The following is a 24,914-nucleotide window of genomic DNA, read 5'->3' as shown; positions in this document are numbered from 1 at the left end:
ATCACTCAACTAAGATATGGCAAAGTTGAAACATGAGCCCAGGTTTGTGAGTGCAATATTCTTGACCAAAATCTAAGGCTCAATTGAGCACACAGTTGAGGTGTACATTCTCTTGGACATCTCTCCACTTCTACTGCGTTCTCTTCTTCCTGCATACGTGCGTGCGCACACACGCACACACACACACTATGTCAATGCCTTTCATACCGCCTTCCACCACTTATCTTTTGGCCTTAACCTTCTCCTGTCCCTCAATATTTCTACTTAGGACACTCATCATTCCTCCTCCTGATAGTAAACCAAGGCCCATCAACTCCCCCCCTCAGTATCTTACCTCCTCACCTGCTGCCTCTTGCCTCTAAAATCGGAATATGGTTTTGTACAGAGCTGTGCTATCCAATAAGGTAGCCAATGGCCACTTGAAATATGGCTGGTGTGACTTAAGAACTAATTTTTTATTTAATTCTTATTAATTTAGATTTAAAAACTGAAACTGATCTTCCCCTCAACCCCTACACTGAGTGTTGGCCACGCTTAGTGACTTGCTTCCAAAGAGTAGAGAAGGGAAAGTGAGAGAAAAGTAACTTTACAGTGCAAAAGCCTGGCAAACACGAACTTGGCCAGGTGATGAGAGTTACCATCACCAGTGATAAGTCATGTTGATTGCATGTACCCTTGATATGATGTGTTGAGAAGGGCACATCACTGCTTGTGGTCTTCCTCCCCAAAATCCATAACCCCAGACTAACCATGTGAAAAACAGCAGACAAATCTCAATTGTGGGACATTCTACAAAATACCCGACCAATACTTCTCAAATTATCAAAGGAAAGTCTGAGAAACTATCACAGACCAGAGGGTAGTAAAGACACATGAAAATTAAATGCAATATGGTATCCTTTTGAAAAAGGACAAGAAGTGGAAAAACGGGTAAAATCCAAATAGTCTGGAATTTAGTTAATAGTAATGTACCAATCCACTCCCCATCTGTCAGTTTGTTGTACTGTGCTGCTTATGTGTTCCTGTGATGCTGGAAGCTATGCCTCCGGTATTTCAGATAAGTAGGATCACCCATGGTGGAAAGGTGTCCAGACTAAGACAGACTAGGAGGAAAGGCCTGCGAATCTACTTTCAAAAATCAGCCAATGAAAATCTATGGATCACAACAGAACATTGTCTGACTTGCTTACTTTGGACACTTCATCAGAAGAGATCAATCGCTGCAGGAGAACATTGTGCCTAGTGAAGTAGAGGGCCAGCAAGGGTGAGGGAGTTCCTTGGTGAGATGGATATATTGGCATAATAGTTGCAAAGATGGACTAAAACATGGCGGAGATTGTGGGGAGGATGTAGGACCGGGCAACATTTTGTTCTGTTGTACATAAGTATCTAATGTACCAATGTTGGTTTCCTTAGCTGTGACAAACCTACCATAGTAATGTAAGATGTCAAAAATAGGGAAATATTTAAGTTATATACAGGAACCTTCTGTACTATCTTTGCAACATATCCATAAATATAAAACTATTCTAAAATAACAAGCTTATTAAGAGCAAAAATAAAAGCTGTTAATTCAATTATTGAAAAACTTTTAAGAGTGTTTGGAACAACTTGTGTATGTTAACCTACTTTTTCAACTGCAAAATTTATGAAATCTCAATACAGATCAGGAGCCCTGGTGGAAAAGTGGTTGAGAGCCCAGCTGCTAACCAAAAGGTTGGCAGTTCAAATCCACCAGCCACTCCTTGGAAACCCTGTGGGGCAGTTCCACTCCATCCTATAGAGTCGCTATGAGTTGCAATTGGCTCGACGGCAATGGGTTTAAATACAGATTATTTCCAATGAAAATTTAGGGTCCAAATGGAGATATGCTGTAAGCGTAAAATATAAACCAGATTTCAAAGACTTTGTACGTGAGAAAAAGTAAACTATCTTATTAATAATTTTTTAAATATTGATGACATGTTAAAATAATAATATTTTTGGATATTTTCGGTTAAATAAAATATATTACTTAAAAAAATTTCACCTGTTTCATTTTGTTTTTTTTAAATGTGGCTCCTAGAAAATTTAAAATTATATGTGTGGCTCACATTATATTTCTATTGGACAGCACTGTTACTAAGGTTAAGAACACACACTCTTATAGTTTATAAAGCACGTGTTCTATATTCCACTTTGGTGAGTAGTGTCTGGGGTCTCAAAAGCCTGTGAGCAGCCATCTAGGATACTGCACTGGTATCACCCCTTTGGGAGCAAAGAAGAATAAAGAAAACTAAAAAAGGGAAAGATTAGTCCAAAGGACTAATGGACCACATCTACCATGGCCTCCACCAGACTGAGTCCAGTAAAACTAGATGGTGCCTGGTTACCACCACCGACTGCTCTGACAGGGATCACAATAGGGGGTCCTGGACAGAGCTAGAGAAAAATGTAGAACAAAATTCTAACTCAAAAAGAAAGACCAGACTTGCTGGCCTGACAGAGACTGGAGAAACCTGAGAGTATGGCCCCTGGACACCCTTTCAGCTCACTAAGGAGGTCATTCCTGAGGTTCACCCTTCAGCCAAAGATTGAACAGACCCACGGAACAAAACAAGACCAAAAGGGTGCACCAGCCCTGGGGCAGGGACTGGAAGACAGGAGGGGACAGGAAAACTGGTAATGAGGAACCCAGGGTTGAGAAGGGAGAGTGTTGACATGTCGTGGGGTTGTTAACCAGTGTCATACAAAAATGTGTGTATTGACTGTTTGATGAGAAGCTAGTTTGTTCTGTAAACTTGCATCTAAAGTACAAAAAAAAGAATACAGACTCTTGAGCCAAACTGCCTGTGTTGAAATCCCAGCTCTGCCCCTACTAAGTGATTGACCTTGAGCAAAGTTATTTAACCTTTCTGTGCCATAGTTGTTGTTGTTAGTTGCCATCAAGTCAGTTCTGACTCCTGGTGACCCCGTGTGTGTCAGAATAGAACTGTGCTCTATTGGGTTTTCAATGGCTGATCTTTCGGAAGCAGATCCTCAGGCTTTTCTTTCAAGACACCTCTGGGTGGACTTGAACCTCCAGGCTAGTAGTCAAGCGCTTAAGCGTTTGCCCACTCAGGACTCACACCACAGCTATCCAGATGTAAAACAAAGTACCCACCGCATGGCATTGTTAGGAGGATTCAATAAGCCCATCTACAGAATGTGATGGGAACTGAGTCTGGAACAATAAGTGCTAGCCTTTATCATTATGGTAGGGCTGTTTATAAGGAGCACTAGTGGTGCAGTGGTTAAGAGCTTGGCTGCTAACCAAAAGGTTGGCAGTTTGAACCCACCAGCCACTCTACAGGTTCCGTAAAGTCTACAGCTTAGGAAACCCTATGGGGAAGTTCTACTCTGTCACATGGGGTCACTATGAGTGGGAATCCACTTGATGGCAACGTTTTTTAGGGTGGTTTATAGCCAGAGGGTCTTCGGAGGTCCAACAGAGTCATGAAAGGATACACTGCCAAACCAGAGAGGTAGCAAGGAAGAAATACTCTGTCTGTACGGGAAGCCAGCCAGCAAGTGAGCCCAGGTGATGATGTCCACAGGGCTCAGCCTCCCAGGACACAGAGCAAAGCAGAGAAAGGTGGGGAAAGCATCTGGGGGTGGAGAGAAGAAAGGAAGATACGGAGCACACCTCACTTCTGTAGCAATTGAAAGCTTAACACACTCTGCTTTCATGCCCACTCAGCTCCACCTCTCCATTCCATCCTTACTACCAGGAACCACCAGTTCAGTGACTTTCCTTTAGTCGCCCCCACTTCCCATGTTGTATCAGCTTCAGCCCTTGCCATGCTCAGAGCTCCTGAGCCATCACTACGTTCCTGGACAGAGCCCTTTCAGAGATAAGTGATGTGTGTGAAGAGATGGGCATTTTGCTATCTTTTCACCGGATGCTTACCTTTATTCTAAAAAGAGAATAGCTGACCGGTGAAGGGAAAGCACAGGTATTTCCAATATTATGTGCATCCCACTGAGCTGACTGATGAAGATGATGACAAGGATGATGAACGACCTCAGCATCGTGTTTTGAGTGTTGTTGTTGTTTTCCTAGAGAATTCTTCCCAGTGTTCCTAATGTAGACCTTATCTGGTCAAGTCACAATTTTCTGAAATAAATGAAGCTGGGGTGGGTCTCCTTTGTGAGCTGAATGACTAGCTTTTCTCTTGTGCTGGCCAGATGGTCTTGCCTCCGCTGCTTTTACCAGGGCACACGTGCAGGGAATCGAATAAGCAATTCCAGCCAGCCTCTGGACTATTATGTAAATGGTTCTCTAATGCCCCCCACATGCCCTTGGGAATCTCTCTAATTAATTAACTTAAAAAAAAAAAGAAGACAAAAAACAACAAACACACTTTTTTTCATGGTATTACGTGGTTTTAACACTACTCTATTGTGGGATGTGGCTCTACTTTTCAGGATAGGGAGCACATGATTTTCTGACCCTGGTTACTTAAGCGCTCAATCTCATTAAGCTCCTAAAATCATCACCTGCTCACAGGGTCTCCCAATGGACTCTTTCCTCTGCCGATATTTATGCTTTTTAGGCTATTTTATTAGGTGCATATAAGTTTTGTTTTATCTCTCGGAGGAACTGAATCCTTTATCATTACCTAGTGACCCTTCTAACTCTCATAATGCTCTTAAAGTCTGTGCTCCCCAATGCGGCTTTCTTTTGGTTAATAATTATTTTTTTTAAATCCTGTTACATTCTACTTTTCTACATTCTTATGCCTTAATTAAGTGTGGCTCTTGTAATCAGCGTATAGATACATCTTAAAAACTCCTATCTGACAATTTGTTTTTTAACTGGCTAGTTTAATTCACTTTTTTATATGGTGAGTAATAGTAATTACTATATATAAATGAATTATATCTGGACTTGTTTGTGCCACCTTACTTTTTATTTGTCCTGCTTTTTCTATGATTCTTTTTTCCCTCTAATTTCTTATAATTTTTTAATTGTTTGCGGTTTATTGTTTATATATGTTTGTTTCCTTGTTTTATCGTTCCTTTCTACTTGTTTGGACTTTATAGACCATTTCTGTTCTTTTAGAAATACCCTTGATTTACATACAAAAAGAAACAATCTTTGATGGTTACAAGGGAGGGGAGGGGTGGGGATGGAAAAACAATAGACAATAGATATGTGGCAACTTTGGTGAAGGGTAAGACAGTACACAATACTGGGGAAGTCAGCACAACCTGTCCAAGGCAAGGTCATGGAAGCTCCATAGACACATCCACACTCCCTGAGCAACCGAATTGCCGGACTGAGGGCTGTGGGGACCATGGTCTCGGGGAATATCTAGCTCAACCGGCATAACATAGTTTATAAAGGATATGTTCTACATTCTAATTTGGTGAGTAGTGTCTGGGGTCTCAAAAGCCTGTGAGCAGCCATCTAGGACACTCCACTAGTCTCACCCCTTCGAGGGGGAAAGGAAGAATAAAGAAAACTAAAGATACAAGGGAAAGTTTAGTCCAAAGGACTAATGGACCACATCTACCACAGCCTCCACCAGACTGAGTCCAGTAAAACTAGATGGTGCCTGGCTACCACCACTGACTGCTGTGACAGGGATCACCATAGAAGGTCCCAGACAGAGCTGGAGAAAAATGTAGAACAAAACTCCAACTCAAAAAGAAAGACCAGACTTGCTGGCCTGACAGAGACTGGAGAAACCTGAGAGTATGGCCCCCGGACACCCTTTCAGCTCAGTAATGAGGTCACTCCTGAGGTTCACCCTTCAGCCAAAGATTGAACAGGCCCATGGAACAACACAAGACTAAAGGGGCACACCAGCCCTGACTGGAAGACAGGAGAGAACAGGAAAGCTGGTAATAGGGAACCCAGGGTTGAGAAGGGAGAGCATCGACATGTTGTGGGGTTGTTAACCAATGTCATAGAACAATGTGTATACTGTTTGATGAGAAACTAGTTTGTTCTGTAAACCCTCATCTGAAGTACAAAAAAAAAAAGAATATATATCTATAAAAGAAATACTCTTGGAATTTTCTCATGTGTATTTAATTTGCAAAGTCAAAAATCAAGCACTATGTCTTCCCTCTATAACAAGGGTCAGCAAACTATGCCCCACCAGCCAAATCTGCCCACCATCTGTCTTTGTAAATAAAGTTTTATTGGAGCACAGTCATGCTCTTTCATTTATGTATTGTCAATGGCTGCTTTTACATTACCAGAGCAGAGTTGAGTTGAGTAGAATATTTGCTATCGGGTGCTTTATAGAAAAAGGTTACCAACCCTGCCGTAGAATAACACTTTTAAGAATCTTAGGCGATTTTTAACTCTTATCACCTCTCTCCTGACTAACATGTGATTCTTGTCCGATATTTTATTTTTGTCATTTTTTCCTTACTCCACAAATTCAACATTAGTATCCCTTTTTCCTAAATAATACTTGCTTATATATATAAACATTTTGACTATTTTATTGTTCACTGTTCCCATTTGCATCTCAGCTCATCCTTCTGGCATGTTTCCTTTTTCCTGAAGTACATGTTTTGGAAGGTGTTCCTTTACTGAAGATCTTTTGGTGGTAAATCCCTCCGTTTTTGTGTACCTGCAAATATCTTATCTTTATCCTCCTTTATGAAAGATGATTTCCAGTGTACATAATTCTAAGCTGACAGTTATTTTTTCCTCAACATTTGGAAAATATTATTCCACTGTCTTCTGATTTCCATTGTTGAAAAAAAAAAACTGTTAATCTAACTGGTATTCTTTTGAAGTTGATCCATCTTTTTTCTCCACCTTTTCTAAGATCTCTTGGCTGTTGGCGTTCTGCAGTTTCATTATGATGTGTTTAGTCATGAATTTTTTTTTCTCTTATGCTGCTTGGTATATGTTGTCCTTCCTAGATATGTGTTATTACGTTTTTCATCAGTCTTGAAAAATTCATGCCATTGCCTCATCAAATACTGCTTTTCAATCTCTCTCTCTCTCTCTCTCCCTTCTTATTATGGAACTCCAATTAGATTTGTGTTTGATTTTCTCATTTTATCTTCCAATCTCTTTAATCTCGCTTTCATATTTTCCATCTTCTTCTCTTTCTATACTGCGTTCTGGGCTATTTATAATTATTTCTTCAGCTGAATTTAATCTACTGTTCAACTAGTCCCCTGGGGTTCTTTATTTCAATAATTATGTTTTATTTACAGAAGTTCCATTTTTAAAGGATCTTCCTGATCCTTTCTGTTAGTCTGTTGCCTGCTCATCTAGGTGATTGAATCTTTTATTTCTTTAATTTCATATAGTTGTTCTGTATTTTGTAACTGACAATTCCTGTATTTCTAATCCTTGTGTAGATCTGAATCTAGTATATGTTGTTCATGCTACTTCTGACACATGATGACTTGCCTGAGCATACTGTGAGTTCATTGCTTGATTTTAACCACTAGGAATCCTGTAGGTCTAAATTAGAGTTTCCTTCCAAAAAAGATTTGCTTCAGCTGTGAGTCAGGGGTAGGGGAGAGGTGTCTCTGATCTGGGACCACTTCAGCCACTGTGAGGAATTTGACTTAGTACATGGGGCTTAGGATTGGCTCCCCCAACTCGATATTGGCCCAAGTTTTAGTATCTCTGTAACGGTGTTGCTATAGGTACCCTCTCCCCCTCCATTCCTTTCCCTTCAAGGCTCCCTGCTGTGGTCTAGCCTTGGGCTGGTTTTATTTGGGGGGTTGTTTGTATAAGTCTTTGGACATCTCTCCCATCCCTTGTAAGACAAGAAATGCCTTGAAGAGTGTTTATATCCAGGATCTAGCTGCTATGCAGTGGGAGAGTCCCTCAGAACACTTCACCATCCCCAACACACACTCATGTATGCACACACACAGGCCACCATATTGCTGAAGGCAGAAGTTTCCTTGTTAAACTTTACAATATTCTGTTTTAGAATTGCAAAAAGACCATCATTCTTTGTCTCATTTATTGTACCAAGTATGAAATTTGTTTTCTTATTTAGTCACTATTTTATCATCCTAATTTTGAGAATGTCTGTGGTCCTCAAAACGTTTACTTCTTGTGTACAAACCTGATACTTAGGTACATGGTACCTAAAGATTGGTCCTACACCTCAGGTTAGTTTGCCTCTTGAAGTGGAAGCTGGTGATACAGACCAGAAGGCTGGCATCCCACTTGCCTTATGCTTACATACACAAGGAAACTGCCGATACTTCAACACAGCAGCAAGACATTATTTAGTGTTTGTAGCAAACTGTACATTTGACAAACACTTTACAACCTATTTTTTAAAGTCATTTCTCACACCACTTAAGGAGAAAATCAAGTGGTCCACTCTAGATTCATGTCTCCCACTAGTCATCTTTGTGAGATGATTCAGATCCCTTTCCGCTCTACATTTATTGAGTAAGTGAATCAACTAAAATCAAAAAGTGGCTACCACATCCCCCTCTTGCCTGACACCACTTCTTTCTGGATTAGTCGAAGAGATATCAGGAAAAGAGGGCTGATCAGACAAATGAGAAAATGAACACTAATACAGTGGTTTTTCTTTGAACCCCTGCCATGACATGGTGCAAGGGGAAAACTTTGCATCTGGTATCGGTTCTGTGGGCAGATGGCTCTCGGCAAGGCTCCTTTCATTACTGGACAAAGTACTCATGTTCAAAAGACCCCACAGCACAGAGAGTGTGCTGGTGGAGAAAGTACAGGAAACCTTTAAGTTGGTGGACTTGGGAAACTGGAGAAGGTTGGGTGAAAGAAGGGAATTCACATTTATTCAACTCCTGTTATTAACCTGGTACTCTTCTTTCTTTATTGAATAAATTATTTTTTTCCCACAAAAGTAACAAAGATTAGAAAGAATGACATAATAAACACCCATTTACCTATCATCTAGACTTAACAGTTGTTAACATTTTCCCATATTTGTTCCATCTACTTTTTGCAGTTTCTAAAATTATAGACATACTAATATTTTGTCCTTAAAAACATTATTGCATCTTACATAATCACAATGTCATCAACACCTCTAACAACAATAACAATAATTCTGTCATGTTATCTAATGCTCATTCCATATTGAAATTTCCCCCCAGCTGTCTCCCAGGTGTCTTTTGTAGCTGGTTGTTCAAATCAGGATCCAATCAAGTACCAGAAATTGCATTTGGTCATTATATTTAAGACTCTATCAACCCAGATTGGCCTAGTAATTTTCGTATGTTATCTTCATATCTTCATAGCAACCCTAAGAAGCAGTTACCATTATTTCCATTGTATAAATGCAAAAAATTGAGGCTAAAAAGTAGTTAGCCCAAATCACAGTCAGTAAATTTGTAGAGGATATCTCCTGCTTTTTTAGCTGCATGGCATTCAAGCTCTCCTCCTATTTTGAGCACGTTCCATTGCATCTTGGTGGGGGGCACACCCAGCAGCCAAGAGGCAAACACATGTAGCTTGGCAAGTTGAATGCCTTGGTTCAGGACTTTGAGTGTCTGTCAGTGTGTCATACTGTGGGGGCTTGTGTGTTGCTGTGATGCTGGAAGCTCTGCCACCGGTATTCAGATACGAGCAAGGTCACCCATGGAGGACAGGTTTCAGCTGAGCTTCCAGACTAAGACAGACTAGGAAGAAGGACCCAAGCAGTCTACTTCTGAAAAGCATTAGCCAGTAAAAACCTTATGAATAGCAGCAGAACATTGTCTGATATAGTGTTGGAAGATGAGCCCCCCAGGTTGGAAGGCACTCAAAAGATGACTGGGGAAGAGCTGCCTCCTCAAAGTAGAGTCGACATTAATGACGTGGATGGAGTAAAGCTTTCGGAACCTTCATTTGCTGATGTGGCATGACTCAAAATGAGAAGAAACAGCTGCAAACATCCATTAATAATCGGAACCTGGACTGTACAAAGTATGAATCTAGGAAAATTGGAAATCGTCAAAAGTGAAATGGAACGCATAAACATCGATATCCTAGGCATTAGTGAGCTGAAATGGACTGGTATTGGCCATTTTGAATCAGACAATCATATAGTCTACTATGCTGGGAATGACAACTCGAGGAGGAATGGTGTTGCATTCATCATCAAAAAGAACATTTCGAGATCTATCCTGAAATACAATGCTGTCAGTGATAGGATAATATCCATAGGCCTACAAGGAAGACCAGTTAATACAACTATTATTCAAATTTACCCGCCAACCACTAGGGCCAAAGACGAAGAAATAGAAGATTTTTATCAGCCACTACAGTCTTGAATTGATCGAACATGCAATCAAGATGCATTGATAATTACTGGCGATTGGAATGTGAAAGTTGGAAACAAAGAAGGATCAGTAGTTGGAAAATATGGCCTTGGTGATAGAAACAATGCTGGATATCAAATGATAGAATTTTACAAGACCAATGACTTCTTCATTGCAAATACCTTCTTTCACCAACATAACTCACCAGATGGAATGCACTGGAATCAAATCAACTACATCTGTGGAAAGAGACAATGGAAAAGCTCAATATCGTCAGTCAGGACAAGGCCAGGGGCCAACTGTGGAACAGACCATCAATTGCTCATATGCAAGTTCAAGCTGAAACCGAAGAAAATCAGAGTAAGTCCATGATAGCCAAAATATGACCTTGAGTATATCCCACCTGAATTTAGAGACCATCTCAAGAATAGATTTGACACATCGAACACTAGTGATCAAAGACCAGACGAGTTGTGGAATGACATCAAGGACATCATCCATGAAGAAAGTAAGAGGTCACTGAAAAGACAGGAAAGAAAGAAAAGACCAAGATGGATGTCAGAAGAGACTCTGCAACTTGTTCTTGAGCATCGAGCAGCTAAAGCAAAAGGAAGAATTGATGAAGTAAAAGAACTGAACAGAAGATTTCAAAGGGCCTCTCAAGAAGACTAAAGTATTATAATGACATGTGCAAAGAGCTAGAGATAGAAAATCAAAAGGGAAGAACATGCTTGGCGTTTCTCAAGCTGAAAGAACTGAAGAAAAAATTCAAGCCTCAAGTTGCAATAGTGAAGGATGCCACGGGGAAAATATTAAACGATGCAGGAAGCATCGAAAGAAGATGAAAGGAATACACAGAGTCATTATACCCAAAAGAATTAGTCGATGTTCAACCATTTCAAGAGATGGCATATAATCAGGAACCGATGGTACTGAAGGAAGAAGTCCAAGCCGCTCTGAAGGCATTGGCGAAAAACAAGGCTCCAGGAATTGATGGAATATAAATTCAGATGTTTCAACAAACAGATGCAATGCTGGAGGTGCTCACTTATCTATGCCAAGAAATATGGAAGACAGCTTCCTGGCCAACTGACTGGAAGAGATCCATATTTATGCCTATTCCCAAGAAAGGTGAGCCAACTGAATGTGGAAATTATAGAACAATATCATTAATATCACATGCAAGCAAAATTTTGCTGAAGATCATTCAAAAATGGCTGCAGCAGTATATCGACAGGGAACTGCCAGAAATTCAGGCCAGTTTCAGAAGACGACGTGGAACCAGGGATATCATTGCTGTTGTCAGATGGATCCTGGCTGAAAGCAGAGAATACCAGAAGGATGTTTACCTGTGTTTTATTGACTATGCACAGGCATTTGACTGTGTGGATCATAACAAATTATGGATAACACCGCGAAGAATGGGAATTACAGAACACTTAACTGTGCTCATGAGGAACCTTTACATAGATCAAGAGGCAGCTCTTCGGACAGAACAAGGGGATAATGATTGGTTTAAAGTCAGGAAAGGTGTGCGTCAGGGTTGTATTCTTTCACCATACCTATTTAATCTGTCTGCCGAACAAATAATACGAGAAGCTGGACTATATGAAGAAGAATGGGGCATCAGGATCGGAGGAAGACTCATTAACAACCTGCGTTATGCAGATGACACAACCTCGCTTGCTGAAAGTGAAGAGGACTTGAAGCACTTACTAATGAAGATCAAAGACCACAGCCTTCAGTATGGATTGCACCTCAACATAAAGAAAGCAAAAATCCTCACAATTGGACCAATGAACAACATCATGATAAATGGAGAAAAGATTGAAGTTGTCAAGGATTTCATTTTACTTGGATCCACAATCAAAAGCCATGGATGCAGCAGGCAAGAAATCAAAAGACACATTGCATTGGGCAAATCTGCTGCAAAGGACCTCTTCAAAGTGTTGAAGAGCAAAGATGTCTCCCTGAAGACTAAGGTGCGCCTCACCCAAGCCATGGTATTTTCAATCGCATCATATGCATGTGAAAGCTGGACAATGAATAAGGAAGACCAAAAAAGAGTTGACGCCTTTGAATTGTGGTGTTGGTGAAGAATATTGAATATACCATGGACTGCCAAAAGAACGAACAAATCTGTCTTGGAAGAAGTGCAGCCAGAATGCTCCTTAGATGCAAAGATGGCAAGACCGCTTCTTACATACTTTGGACATGTTGTCAGGAAGGATCAGTCCCTGGAGAAGGACATCATGCTTGGCAACGTACAGGGTCAGCGGAAAAGAGGAAGACCCTCAACAAGGTGGATTGACACAGTGGCTGCAACAGTGAGCCTAACCATAACAACGATTTTAAGGATGGCTCAGGACCGGGCAGTGTTTTGTTCTGTTGTGCATAGGGTCGCTATGAGTCGAAACCGACTCGACGGCACCTAACAACATCTCCTGCTTTTTTAGCCGCCTGGCTTTCAAGCTCTCTTCCTATTTTGAGCACGTTCCATTGCATTTTGGTGGGGGGCACGCCCAGCAGCCAAGAGGCAGACACATGTAGCTTGGCAAGTTGAATGTCTTGGTTCAGGACCTTGAGTATGGACCAGTGCTGTTCAAGAAAATTTTCTGCAATGATAGAAATGTTCTGTATCTGCACTGTCCAGTACAGGACCACTAGCCACATTTAGTGGCTACCATATTGGACAGTACAGGTCTAGACACAGTGATGCCGTACTACAGGGACATTTGAGAAATTATACATGACATCAGGGTAGGATTTAGAGTCTGGCGGTGTTGGCAGCTCTGAGAGTTGAGTTGGTGGTAGTGTTCCAGATAGACTGCTTGCTCACTTTCAGAGCCTATCAATTATCTGAACAGTCCAATAGCCATCCAGTAAATTCCCCTTTCGCTTAAATATTTCAGAGCCATTTTCCGTTGGTTAAAATCAAAAGTTCCTTGGCAGATTAGTTGTCACTCATTTAATTTTTTCCTTAAGAACAAAATCTCCAGTCTTAGCTAGGCACAGGTGAAATTAGTTGTGGCATATAACTAAGTTCTGGTCAATGAGATACCAGGGGAAGTATAGTATGCAAATTTGGGGAGTATCTTTAAACAGGAAGCCTGGCCTTCTTTGGCTCTTCTTCCTTCCAGCTAGCTAGAATGTGGATAATTTGGGTGGAGCTAAGGAGCCATCTTTGACTATGCAGTAGAAACCAAGTCTTGAGGAGGGCAGAGTGCCAAAATAGAAGAAGCCTGTCACACTGGGGATTATGAAGTCACTCTACTAGCTATGACGGCTTACATTTAGGTGAAATAGAAATAAAATTATGTTTTGTTTATGCCACTGTTATTTTGGTTCTTTTGCTACTTTTCAGCTAAACCTAACCTTGATAAAAACCCTGAGACAGGTGCAGGCTGATACAGCTAAATTCGAACCTCCATCTTGGCCTAAAGCAAAGGAGAGGAAATAAACTAATTCTTCTCTGTAACTATTCTCCAGACACTGATTTTCATGTCTCTAAAAAAAATTTTTTTTTATGAGCTAAATCAGAGCTTTGGTGGCACAGCGGTTAAGAGCTTGGCTGCTAACCAAAAGGTTGGCAGTTCGAAATCACCAGCCACTCCTTGAAAACCCTGTAAAGAAAAAAAAATTTTTTCTTTTTTTTTAGTTTTTATAGGGTTGCTATGGGTTGGAATCGATTCAACAACAACAGGTTTTTATGGGCTGTATCATCCAGCATCTTATCTGTGTTGTTGTGAGGTGCCATCAAGTCATCTCTGACTCATAGCGACCCCATGTATGACAGAATGCAACTTTGCCTGGTCCTGTACCATCCTCACAATAGTAGGTATGTTTGAGCCCATTGTTGCAGTCACTGTGTCAATCCATCTTATTTATGGTCTTCCTCTTTTTCCCTGATCCTCTACTTTACCAAGCATGTCCTTTTCCAGGGATTGGTCCCTCCTGATAACGTGTCCAAAGTAAGCAAGACAAAGTCTCATCATCCTCGCTTCTCCGGAGCATTCTGGCTGTACATCCTCCAAGACGGATTTGTTTGTTCTTCTGGCAGTCCACAGTATATTCAATATTCTTTGCCAACACAATAATTCAAATGTGTCAATTATTCTACGGTCATCCTTTTTCACTGGCCAGCTTTTACATATGTTCGAAGCAACTGAAAATACCATGGCTTGGGTCAGGTGCACCTTATTCATCAAAGTGACATCTTTGCTTTTTAATATTTTAAAGAGGTCTTTTGCAGCTGATTTGTCCAATAAAACATGTTGTTTGATTTCTTGACTGCTGCTTTTGTGGGCATTGATTGTTGGTCCAAGTAAAATGAAATCCTTGACTTCAATATTTTCCCCATTTATCATGATGTTGCTTATTGGTCCACTTGTGAGGATTTTTGTTTTCTTTATATTGAAGTGTAATTCATACTGAAAGCTGTAGCATTTGATCTTCACCAGGTGGAATTTAGGTGGACACTCCATCCCATTGGTCCATGTGCTCACAAGGTGCCTTACAGTGGGCAATGGAGCCTATGAGGAAAGAGATGAGGTGGGATACATGATGGAGGCCTGGGCTTACTCCCCCAATGCCATCATGGTTTAGTGTGGAACTCCAAGGATTCCATGAATCTTAACTTCAAATCCAGTCTTTCAGGTCTTACAAAGGTGTATTTGTCAAGGTAGGAAGATGGACATATTTTGATTAACAATATATTAGGTGGTTTATTTCTTTTAAGTATTTAGACATATAACATATGTGCTTCCATTTGTACTCTGGCCTTAGGTCTTACAAATGTTAGGAGTGGGCCTGTTTGTGCATAAGCTTATCTACTGCTTCTTACCCAAAGATGAAGAAATTGAAGATTTTTACCAATTTCTACTGTATGGAAATTGATCAAACATGCAATCAAGATGCATTGATAATTACTGGGATTGGAATGTGAAAGTTGGAAACAAGGAAGAATCGGTAGTTGGAAAATATGATCTTGGTGATAGAAAATTCATGACAGAAATTTGCAAGACCAACGATTTCTTCATAGCAAATAGCTTTTTTCAACAACACAAATGGTGACTATACACATGAACCTCACCGGATGAAATATACAAGAATCAAATTGACTGCATCTGTGGAAGGACATGCTCGAGAAGCTCAATATTATCAGTCAGAACAAGGCCAGGGGCCGACTGCAAAACAGATCATCAATTGCTCATAAAAGCAAGTTCAAGTTGAAGCTGGAGAAAATTAAAACAAGTCCACGAGAGCCAAAGTACAACAACCTCGAGTATATCCCACCCAAATTTAAAGACCACCTCAAGAATAGATTTGATGCGTTGAACACTAATGACCAAAGACCAGACAAGTTGTAGAATGACATCAAGGAAATCGTACATGAAGAAAGCAAGAGGTCATTAAAGAAATAGTAAAGAAAGAAAAGACCAAAATGGATGTCAGAAGATATTCTGAAATTTGCTGTTTAATGTAGAGTAGCTAAAGTGAATGGAAGATATGAAGACAGCTCTAGAAGTCAAGGTAAAGTGTTATAATGACATGTGCAAAGACCTGGAGTTAGAAAACCAAAAGGGAAGAACATGCTTGGCATTTCCAAGCTGAAAGAACTGAAGAAAAAATTCAAACCTTGAGTTGCAATATTAAAGGACTTGATGGGCAAAATATTGAAGAACACAGGAAGCATCAAAAGAAGATGGAAGGAATACACAGAGTCACTGTACCAAAAAGAATTGGTGGATGTTGAACCATTTCAGGAGGTAGCATATGGCCAAGAACTGATGGTATTGAAGGAAGAAGTCTGAACTGCACTGAAGGCATTGGCAAAAAACAAGGTTCCAAAAATTGACAGAATACCACTTGAGATGTTTCAACAAACAGATGCCATCTTGGAATAGCTCACTCATCTATGCCAAGAAATTTGGAAAATGGCTACCTGGCCAACTGACAGGAAGAGATCCATATTTGTGCCCATTCCAAAGAAAGGTGATCCAAAAGACAGTGGAAATTATCAAACAACATCATTAATATCACACACAAGTAAAATTTTGATGAAGATCATTCAAAAGCAGCTGCAGTGGTATGTTGACAGAGAACTGCCAGAAATTCAAGCCAGATTCAGAAAAGGACGTGGAATGATGTCAGATGAATTTTAGGTGAAAGTAGAGAATACCAGAAGATGTTTACCTGTGTTTTATTGGCTATGCAAAGGCATTCAACTGTGTGGATCATCACAAATTATGGATAACATTGCAAAGAATGGGAATTCCAGAACACTTAATTGTGCTCATGCAGAACCTATACATGGATCAAGAGGCAGTCACTCAAACAGAAAAAGGGGAAACTGCTGTTTAAAGTAAGGAAAAGTGTGCACCAGGGTTGTATTCTTTCACCATACTTATTCAATCTGTATGCTGAGCAAATAATCCGAGAAGCTGGGCTATAGGAAGAAAAACAAGGGATGAGGATTGGAGGAAGACTCATTGACAACCTTCGATATGCAGCTGACACAACCTTACTTGCTGAAAGTGAAGAGGACTTGAAGTACTTACTGATGAAGATCAAAAACCATAGCCTTCAGTATGGATTACACCCTAACATAAAGAAAACAAAAATCCTCACAACTGAAACAATAAGCAACATCATGATGAACGGAGAAAAGATTAAAGTTGTCAGGATTTCATTTTACCTGGATCCACAATCAACACCCATGGAAGTGGCAGTCAAGAAATCAGACAACGTATTGCATTGGGCAAAAATGCTGCAAAAGGCCTCTTTAAAGTGTTGAAAAGCAAAGATGTCACTTTGAAAACTAAGATGTGCCTGACCCAAGCCATGGTATTTTCAATCGCCTCGTAAGCATGTGAAACCTGCACAGTGAATAAGGAACACCCAAGAAGAATTGATGCCTTTGAATTATGGTGTTGACAAAGAATATTAAATATACCATGGACTGCCAGAAGAACGAACGTATCTGTCTTGGAAGAAGTACAGCCAGAACATTCATTAGAAGCCAGTATGGCGAGACTTGGTCTCATGTACTTTGGACATGCTATCAGGAGGAATCTGTTCCTGGAGAAGGACATCGTGCTTGGTAAAGTAGACGGTCATTGAAAATGAGGAGAATGGAGGAGGAGCCAAGATGGTGGAATAGATTCTTCCAGCGAGCCCTCTTTACAACAAAGACCCAGAAAAACAAGTGAAACGAGTATATTTATGCCAAGCTAGGAGCCCTGAACAACAAAGTCAAGCTTAGAAAATGAACAGAGGGGCGGGGGAGGAAGAGGTGGTTCAGAAGTGGAGAGGAGTTACCAGACCTGAATCGTGGGGAGCCCTCAGGCACCATTCCCGGGTTGGCAGTGGCAGCGGTAGCAGGCTGGTACTAGCATTCGGCCGCAGTTTCCTCAGGGAGAAGCAGCCAGCCACACAGCCTACTCACACTTCCAGAACCTGAGAATAACGGTGCTCTCGGCAAAAGCTAAGTACTTGTGTGTATTTTACCCCACCCCTCCTCCCCCAAGCTGGTTTCAGTGGCTGATTTCCCTGGGCCTGAGATAGGCTCTGTGGAGTGCCTGGAGCCATCCTTCCAGCCTTGGAGAAGGAAAAAACTTGCACTTGGGGGAAAAGATAATTTGCCAGCTCCACTAACCAGGGGAGCTCAGGACAGAAGTGGCTCCTGTCCAGGCATAAACAGTCCGTGAACTTTGAGTACATTTCCCGACTGCATGGACCTGTGTGGGCATATTTCAGGAGAATAGGCCCTTGTTGACAGGCTCCAACCATTTCAGCTGTGCAGCAGAGAGGTGGGTGTTTGATGTCTGACCTTGCTTTGCCTATTAAACAGGGTCCTCACCTGCCCACATCGGGGGCCTGAGGACTGGTGCTTCCACTCAGGTTCCCCCAGCCACCTAAAACAGGGGTACAAGGATAACTGGTACCTCCCAGTCCTTGCAACAAAAAACATTGGGTGCCCATGGTCTGTCTGCAGAACCCACCCACCTGTATGCTGTGGGGAATAGGGACACGCTTTCCTCAGAGACACATGGGGGACGATTCTCAGCCCCCTACCTTGTTCAGAGTGTGAACGCCTGCAGCAACCAGATACCGGTACCTACACCAATCACCCCTGCCCCTCTAAGACTGTAGGACAGAGCCTGTACGACACACTTGATGAGCAGCTACCTGGACACCTGAGCTGAATTCATACAAGAAAACTGAATGGACTCCTAGAGTGATACACTTGGTAACAGCTCTAGCCATCTGGGGACAGGACGTCAGAGCTCCAAGGGCAAAAATAATAAAGCTAGCTCACTCAAGCAACCCATTTGGGCTCATCAAAACAAAACAAAGCAAGAAGATATGACACAGTAAGCAAACGTAAAATAAACTAATACAATAACTTATAGATGGCTCAGAGAAAAGAGTCAATATCAAGTCACATAAAGAAACAGACCATGATTGCCTCAACAAGCTCTCAAAGAATCAAGAGATCTTCTAAAAGAAAGTGCACTCCTGGAATTACCAGAAGGAGAATACAAAATATTAATATACAGAACCATTCAAGACATCAGGAAGGAAAGGAGGCAATACACAGAACAAGCCAAGGAATGCACAGATAAAGCAACTGAAGAAATTAGAAAGATTATTAAGGAACATAATGAAAAATTTAATAAGCTGGAAGAATCCACAAAGAGACAGCAATCAGAAATTCAGAAGATTAACAATAAAATTACAGGAGTAGACAACTCAGTAGAAAGCCAAAGAAGCAGATTTGAGCAAGTGGAACGTAGAATTTCTCAACTTGAAGATAAAGCACTTGGCACTAACATATTTGAAGAAAAATCAGATAAAAGAATTAAAAAAAATGAAGAAACCTTAAGAATCATGTGGGATTCTATCAAGAGAAATAACCTATGGATGATTGGAATACCAGAACAAGGAGGGATAACAGAAAATACAGAGAGAATTGTTGAAGATTTATTGGCAGAAAACTTCCCTGATACTGTGAAAGATGAGAAGATATCTATCCAAGATGTTCATTGAACTCCACATAAGGTAGATGTTAAAAGAAAGTCACCAAGACATATTATAATCAAACTTGCCAAAACCAAACATGAAGAGAGAATTTTAAGAGCAGCTAGGGATAAACAAAAAGTCACCTACAAAGGAGAGCCAGTAAGAATAAACTCGGACTACTCAGCAGACACCATGCAGGCAAGAAGGCAGTGGGATGACTTATATAAAAAAATTGAAGTACAAAAATTGCCAGCAAAGAATCATATATCCAGCAAAACTGTCTCTCAAATATGAAGGTGAAGTTAGGACTTTTCCAGGTAAACAGAAGTTTAGGGAATTTGTAAGAACCAAACCAAACCTATAAGAAATACTAAAGGGAGTTCTTTGGTTAGAAAATCAAGAATATCAGGTATCAACCCAAGACAAGAACACTGGACAGAGCAATCAGAAGTCAACACAGACAGGGAAATCAAAAAAATAAGTCAAGATTAAAAAAACGCTCAAAACACGGTAACAGCGATGATATTATGTAAAAGAAAACACCATTAAAACAATAAAGAGGCACTAAGAAATGTAGTCATAGATCTTCCACATGGAGAGAAAGACTAGGCGATACAAAGAAATAAAAGTTAGGTTTAAATTGAGAAAAACAGGGGTAAATAATAAGGTAACCACAAAGGAGACAAACTATCCTACACATCAAAATAAAATACAAGAAAAAAACAGAGACTCAGCAGAAAAAAAATTAACAACAATGAATATGAGGAAACCACAATATAGAAAGATAATCTACTCAGCACACAAAATTAAGTGGGAAAAAGAAACTGTTGACAACACACAAAAAAGACATCAAAATGATAGCATTAAATTCATACCTATCCATAAATACAGTGAATGTAATTGGACTAAATGCACCAATAAAGAGACAGAGACTGGCAGAATGGATTAAAAAACAAGATCTGTCTCTAGGCTGCCTACAAGAGACACATCTTAGACTTAGAGACACAAACAAACTAAAACTCAAAGGATGGAAAAAAATATAACAAGCAAATAACAATCAAAAAAGAGAAGGAGTGGCAATATTAATTTCTGACAAAATAGATGTTAAAGTTAAGTCCATCATAAAGGATAAGGAAGGACACTATATAATGATTAAAGGGACAATATACCAAGAAGGGAAACCCTGGTGGCGTAGTGGTTAAGTGCTATGGCTCCTAATCAAAGGGTCAGTAGTTTGAATGTGCCAGGCGCTCCTTGGAAACTCTATGAGGCAGTTCTACTCTGTCCTATAGGGTCGCTATGAGTTGGAATTGACTCGACGGCACTGGGTTTGGTTTTTAGTTTTTTATACCAAGAAGATGTAATCATATTAAATATTTATGCACCCAATGACAGGGCTGCAAGATACATAAAACAAACTTTATCAGCGTTGAAAAGTGAGATAGACAGCTCCACAATAATAGTAGGAGACTTCAACGCATCACTTTCGGTAAAGGACAGGACAGCCAGAAAGAAGCTCGATAAAGACATGGAAGATCTAAATGTCACAACCAACCAATTTGACCTCATAGACATATACAGAACACTCCACCCAACAGCAACCAAGTACACATTCTTTTCTAGCGCACATGGAACATTCTCTAGAATAGAACACATATTAGGTCATAAAGCAAGCCTTAGCAGTCCAAAACATTGAAATATTACAAAGCATCTTCTCTGACCATAAGGCCATAAGAGTGGAAATCAATAACAGGAAAAGCAGGGAAAAGAAATCAAACACTTGGAAACAGAATACCCTGCTCGAAAAAGACTGGGTTATAGAAGACATTAAAGGATAGAATAAACTCATAGAATCCAATGAGAATGAAAACACTTCCTATCAGAACCTTTGGGACACAGCAAAAGCAGTGCTCAGAGGTCAATTTATATCAATAAATGCACACATCGGAAAAGAAGAAATGGCCAAAATCAAAGAATTATCCCTACGATTGAACGAATAGAAAGAGAGCAACAAAAGAAACCCTCAGGCACCAGAAGAAAACAACTAATAAAAATTAGAGCAGAACTAAATGAAATAGAAAACAGAAAAACAATTGACAGAATTAACAAGACCAAAAGCTGGTACTTTGAAAAAAATCAACAAAATTGATAAACCACTGCCAAACTGACAAAAGAAAAACAGGAGAGGAAGCAAATAACCAGAATAAGAAACAAGATATTACAACAGACCCAACTGAAATTAAAAGAATCATATCAGAGTACTATGAAAAATTGTACTCTAAAAAATTTGAAAACCTAGAAGAAATGGATGATTTCCTAGAAACACAGTACCTACCTAAACTAACACAAACAGAGGTAGAACAACTAAATAGACACATAACAAAGAAAGAGATTGAAAAAGTAATAATAATAATTTTTTAAAAAGCCCTGGCCCAGATGGCTTCACTGCAGAGTTCTACCAAACTTTCAGAGAAGAGTTAATACCACTACTACTAAAGGTATTTCAGAGCATAGAAAAGGATGGAATACTCCCAAACTCATTCTATGAAGCCAGCATATCCCTGATACCAAAACCAGGTAAAGACACCACAAAAAAAGAAAATCAGACCTATATCCCTCATGAACTTAGATGCAAAAATCTTCAACAAAATTCTAGCCGATAGCATTCAACAAGATATCAAAAAATAATTCACCATGACCAAGTGGAATTCATACCAGGTATGCAGGGGTGGTTAAACATTAGAAAAACAATTAATGTAATCCATCACATAAATAAAACAAAAGATAAGAATCTCATGATTTTACCAATTGATGCAGAAAAGGCATTTGACAAAGTTCAACACCCATTCATGATAAAAACTCTCAGAAAAATAGGAATAGAAGGAAAATTCCTCAACATAATAAAGGGCATTTATACAAAGCCAACAGCCAACATCATCCTAAATGGAGAGAGCCTGAAAGCATTTCCCTTGAGAACGGGAACCAGACAATAATACCCTTTATCACCGCTCTTACTCAACATTGTGCTGGAGGTCCTAGCCAGAGCAATTAGGCTAGACAAAGAAATAAGGGGCATCCAGATTGGCAAGGAAGAAGTAAAATTATCTCTATTTGCAGATGACATGACCTTATACACAGAAATCCCTAAGGAATCCTCAGGAAAACTACTGAAACTAATAGAAGAGTGCAGCAGATTATCAGGTTACAAGATAAACATACAAAAATCAGTTGGATCCCTCTACACCAACAAAAAAACATTGAAGAGGGAATCACCAAATCAATACCATTTACAGTAGCCCCCAAGAAGATAAAATACTTAGAAATAAATCCTACAAGAGATGTAAAAGACTTATACAAAGACAATTACAATACACTTCTGCAAGAAACCAAACGAGACCTACATAAGTGGAAAAACATACCTTGCTCATGGATAGGAAGACTTAACAATATAAAAATGTCTATTCTACCAAAAGCAATCTATACATTTAATGCAATTCCTATCCAAATTCCAATGACATCCTTTAATGAGATGGAGAAACAAATCACCAACTTCACATGGAAGGGAAAGAGGCCCCGGATAAGGAAAGCATTACTGAAAAAGAAGAACAAAGTGGGAGGCCTTACACCACCTGATTTTAGAACCTATTATACCACCACAGTAGTCAAAACAGCCTGGTACTGGTACAACAACGGATACATAGACCAATGGAACAGAATTGAGAATCCAGACATAAATCCATCCACATATGAGCAATTGATATTTGACAAAGGCCCCAAAACAGTAAAATGGGGGAAAAGACAGTCTTTTTAACAAATGGTGCTGGCATAACTGGATATCCATCTGCAAAAAAATGAAACAAGACCCATACGTCACTCCATGCACAAAAATAAGCACAAAATGGATCAAAGTCCTAAATATAAAATCTAAAACAATAAAGATCATGGAAGAAAAAATAGGGACAACGTCAAGAGCCCTAATACATGGCATAAACAATATACAAAACATTACTAACAATGCAGAAGAAAAACTAGGTAACTGGGAGCTCCTAAAAATCAAACACCTATGCTCATCCAAAGACTTCACCAAAAGAGTAAAAAGATTACCTACAGACTGGGGAAAAGTTTTTAGCTATGACATTTCCAATCAGCCCATGATCTCTACAATCTACATGATACTGCAAAAACTCAACTACAAAAAGACAAATAACCCAATTAAAACTGGGCTAAAGATATGAATAGACAGTTCACTAAAGAAGACATCCAGGGAAAAAGAAACTATCAACACACAAAAAAAGACATTAAAATGATAGCACTAAATTCATACCTATCCATAATTACCCTGAATGTAAATGGACTAAATGCACCAATAAAGAGACAGAGAGTGGCAGAATGGATTAAAAAACATGATCCATCTATACGCTGCCTACAAGAGACACACCTTAGACTTAGAGACACAAACTAAAACTCAAAGGATGGAAAAAATATATGAAGCAAACAACAACCAAAAAAGAACAGGAGTGGCAATATTAATTTCTGACAAAATAGACTTTAAATTTAAATCCACCAGAGAGGATAAGGAAGGACACTATATAATGATTAAAGGGACAATACACCAAGAAGATATAACCATATTAAATATTTATGCACCCAATAACAGGGGTGCAAGATACATAAAATAAACTCTATCAGCTTTGAAGAGTGAGATAGAAAGCTCCACAATAATAGTAGGAGGCTTCAACACACCACGTTCGGTGAAGGAAAGGACATCCAGAAAGAAGCTCAATAAAGACACGGAAGATCTAAATGCCACAATCAACCAACTTGACCTCATAGGCATATACAGAACACTCCACCCAACAGCAACCAAGTATGCTTTCTTTTCTGGTGTACATGGAACATTCTCCAGTATAGACCACATATTAGGTCATAAAGCAAGCCTTAGCAGAATCCAAAACACTGAAATATTACAAAGCATTTCTCTGATCATAAGGCCATAAAAGTGGAAATCAATAACAGGAAAAGCAGGGAAAAGAAATCAAACACTTGGAAACTGAACAATACCCTGCTCAGAAAAGACTGGATTATAGAAGACATTAAGGTTGGAATAAAGAAATTCATAGAATCCAATGAGAAAGAAAACACTTCCTATCAGAACCTTTGGGACACAGCAAAAGCAGTGCTCAGAGGTCAATTTATATCAATAAATGCACACATCGGAAAAGAAGAAACGGCCAAAATCAAAGAATTATCCCTACGATTGAACGAATAGAAAGAGAGCAACAAAAGAAACCCTCAGGCACCAGAAGAAAACAAATAATAAAAATTAGAGCTAAACTAAATGAAATAGAAAACAGAAAAACAATTGAAAGAATTAACAAGACCAAAAGCTGGTGCTTTGAAAAAAATCAACAAAATTGATAAACCACTGGCCAAACTGACAAAAGAAACACAGGAGAGGAAGCAAATAAGTGGAATAAGAAATGAGATGGGTGATATTACAACAGACCCAACTGAAATTAAAAGAATCATATCAGATTACTGTGAAAAACTATACTCAAAAAAATTAGAAAACCTAGAAGAAATGGATGAATTCCTAGAAACACACTACCTACCTAAACTAACACAAACAGAGGTAG

This window comes from Elephas maximus, chromosome X (assembly GCF_024166365.1).
Source record: "Elephas maximus indicus isolate mEleMax1 chromosome X, mEleMax1 primary haplotype, whole genome shotgun sequence".
Classification (NCBI taxonomy): domain Eukaryota; kingdom Metazoa; phylum Chordata; class Mammalia; order Proboscidea; family Elephantidae; genus Elephas; species Elephas maximus.
Note: the sequence above shows the minus strand (reverse complement) of the source record.